This window comes from Bubalus bubalis, chromosome 14, assembly GCF_019923935.1.
Source record: "Bubalus bubalis isolate 160015118507 breed Murrah chromosome 14, NDDB_SH_1, whole genome shotgun sequence".
Classification (NCBI taxonomy): Eukaryota; Metazoa; Chordata; class Mammalia; order Artiodactyla; family Bovidae; genus Bubalus; species Bubalus bubalis.
Genome location: NC_059170.1, coordinates 8,156,661 through 8,162,032, shown reverse-complemented (window position 1 = coordinate 8,162,032; position 5,372 = coordinate 8,156,661). Strand labels below are relative to the sequence as shown.

The window sequence follows — 5,372 nt, the reverse complement described above, 5'->3', positions numbered from 1 at the left end:
TGGTCTTGGATGGACCGCAAGGCCCTATAGGGAGCACTTTGGACATTTGAGGACTGGATGTGGGAGGATGGGGTGCTCCAAACGGGAAAAACTAGTCCTAGGGATTTGGACCAGCTGACTTCATAGAAACTCAGGTCCATTCCCCAAAACCTGGGTGGAAGCTGTTGGGACAGGGTATACTGGACCCAGTGTCCCTGGACAGGCTTCCTTATTCTGAAACCAGCTAAGAGACTAAGAGTACAAATATTTCCTATTAGAGCAGATTTTTCAATCTGGTGGCTCAAATGTATTAATAATAATAGCATACAGTCCATGGAATTCTCCAGGTCAGAATACTGGAGTGGGTAGCCTTTCCCTTCTCCAGGGGATCTTCCCAACCCAAGGAACAAACCCAGGTCTCCCACATTGCAAGTGGATTCTTTACCAGCTGAGCCACAAGGGAAGCCCAATAATAGCATTGATGATACCAAATACATATCCTGCACTTACTATGTGCAGGGCACAGTTTGAAGCACTTTATATGTATTTACTTTTTTTTACATCCTTACAATAATCTGTTTCCATTACCTTATTGAGTCTGTGGGCTTCCCTGGTGGCTCAAACGGTAAAGCGTCTGCCTGCAGTGCGGGAGACCCGGGTTTGATCCCTGGGGTTGGGAAGATCCCCTGCAGAAGGAAATGGCAACCCACCCCAGTACGCTTGCCTGGAAAATTCCATGGACTGAGGAGCCTGGTGGGCTACAGTCCATGGGGTCGCAAAGAGTCGGACACGACTGAGCGACTTCCCTTTCTTTCTTTCTTTTCTTTATTGAGCCTATGACCTTGCATTAGATGAAGCTACATCCAAATTCTGGCTGTTCCACTTGCTGGTTGTGCAACCCTGGGCAAGATGTTTAATTCCATAAGGCTTCGGTTTTCTCATCTAAAATGAGAAAAAAAAATTGTATATAACTCATAAGGATGTGGAGAGAATTATTAGGTGAGTGTATAGCACAGAACTTGCACACAGGCAGATAACAACCTCTGTAACAAACATACATATATGTAAACACACTGTTTATAGTCATCAGGGGAGTTACTAAGGGGCCTGCTGTGTGCCAAGCACTGTGCCAGGCACTTACATGAATGATTGAGTCCTGCTGAATACTTCAACTCCATGTCCTACACTCCTTCCCTTCAACCACTGGGTGCCACCCTCTTTGTGACCTTCTTCCTGCTCCTTGAACACACCAAGTTCTTGCATTGACTGCTCCCTCTGACTGCATCTCTCTTCCCCACTCCTTCCTACCATCCCTCATAGTGGCCGCTTCCTTCTCCTCACTCAGGTCTCAATTCAGACGTCACCTCCTCAGTGGGGCCTCCGCGACTACCTAATTTAGTGAAATACAGTGTTCCTCAACTTGACAACATTCCCTCTGTATAAAATCCCCTGTGCTGTTTCCTTCACAGCATGACTCACCATTTGAAATTCTTCCTAGATGAAGCCCCGTGAGAACAAGGAATCCAGATCACGCCCTGCCATGGTCCCAGTGCCTGGGACATAGCAGAGGCTCAGTCAACTGTTGAATAGTTGAACATGCTTTAAGTCACTGTATTGTATTACTGGGAACATCAACCAAAATCATGCCTATCATTCATTCAACAAATATGAATTGAGTGCGTCCTGTGTACAGGCATCATTCTGGGTGCTGGGACAACAGCAGGGATCAAATGAAACAAAAGTCTCTGCCCTCACAGAGCATTTGTTTTGGCAGCTCTATAGCAAGATGTGTGCGTGAAATACGCAGCATTATATTCAGCATCACGTGGTGTTTAGCACTGTGAAGAAATATAAAGCAGGGGAGGGGAGAGTCTTCTGAGGGGTGTATGGGCACCAGTCTCCCCACTCTGCCCGCACAGAAGGTGTGCCCCCCAATCCCCTCCCTGAGCCCCGTGGTACCATGGTCAGCATCTCAGTGGGACACTTGGTTGAAGCCTCTGCAGCTCCAAGAGCAATATTGGCTTTGAAGCCAGGCCCAGCAGGTGGGGTCGAGGCTGGGGTTGGGATAAGTCAGCCCTTGAGATGCCCTGGAGGGAGGGGCTCACGCGGCTTGACCACTCAGGGCCTTTCCTCACTGTGGGGAAAGTGGCAGGCGATGGACTCCCCTGGCCTGGAGCTGCAACCAACCCTGGATTCTGGGCCATCCCCTGACCCCCTCTATCTCAGGCAGAGAGCCAAGGTTTACAAACATCCGGAGGCCTTTGATCGGCACCAAACCCCCCAAGGGTTCTGTTTTTTGTTCTAAGCTGCAGGCCAGGACCCTACTCTGCTTTGCCTCCAGCAGGGAAGACTGTGGGTAGGTGGGGTGTGTGTGTGTGTGTGTGTGTGTGTGTGTGTGTGTTTGACAGAGTGGTAGGAAAGTACACTGGCTCCTTGATTTTTTTTTCTCCAACATCTAGGCTGGGCTTGTATGAGGGAATTCAATTCAGTAAATGTTTACCAAGCACCCACTACCTTCCAGGCACCAGTGCAAAAACCAGGGCTGGAGCAACAAAGCAAACACCACCTTGGCCCCCAGAGTGGCCAAGAGGCAAATGAGCAAGTGAATGGAAATGGGAGCAGGTGCTCGTGAATGGGTTGGAGACAAAGCTGGGGAGGCAATGGGGCACCTTCTGCACAGGATCCTCCTGGAAGACCAAGTGGAGTCTGGGAGAGACTGGAAGGAAGCGAAGGCGGTGGCCACGTGAGGATGTGTGAGGAACAGTGTGGCAGGCAAAGGGAACAGCAAGTACAGTGGCCCCGAGTCATTGGAAGACAATTCCTCCAATGACTGCCTATTGGAAGAACTGCGTGACTGACCCAAGTAAGAAGAGGGGGTCAGGAAGGCAACAGGGTGAGGGTGGGGGCAGGTGGGTCTCTGGCCCTGAGGGAGGTGGCAACTCTGGAGTATTTTGGACAGAGGAATGAATGACATGATATCAATTGGCCTTGAACAGGATTCCCTAGGCTGCTGTGTGGGAACAAGACCAAAGCGGGTGAGGCAGAAGCAGGGAGTGTGGTGAGGAGACGGCCAGAATGGTTCAAACAAAAGAGGAGAAGGTCCAATAACAGGATGTAGGTTTTGTGGCGGGGGTGGGCTGTGCTGGGTCGGGGGGCAGGAGCTAATTTCTGTGTTCTCATGAATAGGATTTACTTTTGCTAGCCACTGTATATTCATAATTTCTGGCATATCCCCTGAAGAAGTGAATGGCTACCCACTTAATATTCGTGCCTGGAGAATTTCATGGGCAGAGCAGCCTGGTGGGCTACTGTCCATGGGATTGCAAGGAGCTGGACACAACAGAGCAACTAACACTTTCACTTTTTTTTTCCAAGAGAAAGATTCATTTATTCTAAGTGTGCGTGCAGTTGGATGAAGCTTTACAACAAATCCACCCAAGTAACCAGTGTCAAGACGGAGAAATGGAACTTACCCCCCTCCCCGCAGAAGCCCCCAGAAGCCTGTTGCATGTCTCTACCCCTCCTCCAAGGGAAGCCACTCTCCCAGCTTCCTGATTATATTCTGGAAGTAAAGCTAAGAGGATTCACTGCTGGGTTGGGGAACGGGGTGTGAGGATGAGAGAGAGGAGTCAAGGGGAGTCATTTCCTATGAGGTGAAGCTAGGTGGGAGCAGAGGCCAAGGGCTGGAACCAGGAGTTTTTTTTTTTTGAACAGACTTCATTTGGAGCTGCTTGTGCAATCCCTGGAAAAAGATAAGAGACCAGTTTATCTGGGGGCTGCAAATTCAATACTTACAGGGATGAGCAGCATGAGGGGGAGAAGGTCTGCAAGTAAGAAATGTTTCACTCTCCTCTTAACTGCATCATGGGAAGAGCAGGATGAGCATGGGGATAAATCATGACCAGCAGCCAGCCTCAGAGCCAAGAGGCAATAGGGCAGGGTGAGGACTGGGGTAAGCTGGCACGCACAAGCCCTCCCCACTCAAAAGGGGAAGTGCTGAAATGCGGGTCCAGTGTGGCTGGATCTCCTGATGCTGTTTCCAGAGAAATCAGATATCTGGATGTTGCTATGAAACCATCCTAATCATTTAACACTGGCAACCAAAAAAACAAACACTCCATGGACCCATCAAACATGTCTACAGGTACAACAACCAGTCTGATCCAGATGAGAACCTTCATTTTACAGATGGGGAAACGGAGGGCCAGAGAAGTCTGGGATTTTTCCTAAATTCAGAGAGGAAGTTAGTAGAGAGATGGGCCAGGCGCTGAGTGGGCCGGATCTCAGGCCACTGGTTTAACCTCGTTCACCACTGCATTTAAAAGCAGGCATTGTTCACACAGCGGGCAGCTGCACAGGCACCCATGCCAGGCTGCGCAACATGGCTGGGCTGCTGCGCTGCTGAGTCTTGTGGGCAAAGCAAGTGCCCAGCTCCAGTCTTGCGCCACCTGGCTCCTGGGCACCACTGCCCCTTTTGGGAACTGCCATGGCCACCAGGACCCCAGCAAAGCCACTGTGACAACAGGAGGCAACATCAACAGTACAGAGGAGAAAAAGCAAAGCAAGTCGCAGCAGCTGAAAGACTTTTCAAAAATATGGTGCTCTTGGCGTGTCGCTGCACACTGGAATCTCATTAATCTCCTGGGGCATGTCTTACATGGTTGTTTCAAGTAGTGCAGGCATGTCAGCCGTCCTGCTCAAACTCGGGTTTAAAGAGTCACTGGTCCAGTCAAAAATGGCAGCCGGCACGAGCCCCTTCGTGGTAGCGTAGGCCATCCACTCACACACACCCATGAGGATCAGTGTTACCTTAGTTTCCTGGCCCTTGACTGTCAGATATTTTCGGAAAGTGAGAATTTTTAAATTCCCTCCAGCTGCAAAGCCTTGATGAACTCTTCAACTGCGGACCTGAAAACCTACTTCTTTTAAATGACACATTTTGGATTGGCTTTATTAATTTAATTAATTAAGGATGTAGGTTTTGGCGGGGGCAAGGGCTAATTGCTGTGTTCTTGTGAACAGGATTTACTTTTGCTAGTAAAAATTCAGGATTTCAAATACTGTAATTTTTTTTGGGGGGGGGGCTTTATTAGTTTTGGTAATGCCATTCATCACAGGGCTTGTCTGCCTAATTGAAAATGTCAGCAAAACACCACCGATGAGTTGTCATCTCAAACAAACTGTCAGCTAGGAAATGTTCTTCTGGAAGACCATTGCTCAGGGTCTGCCTGCAAAAGCCTCAGGGTTTTAATCTTTGCTCAAGTTCTTAACGGACAATGGTTCATCAAGCTGGTTTTTAAAACTCTCTTTCCTCCAGTATTTGTTGTCAGGCTGCCTGCAGCTTAGTGTGCAATATTGTGCAAAACAGCTACCAGTGCTACAATTAATGAAGC

General features: G+C 49.0%; 1 pseudogene; it reads left to right on the top strand.

Annotated features, from left to right (window-relative positions):
• Window positions 1–2,639: 2,639 nt before the first annotated feature.
• On the top strand, window positions 2,640–4,867 carry LOC112578929 (annotated as a pseudogene).
• Window positions 4,868–5,372: the final 505 nt, after the last annotated feature.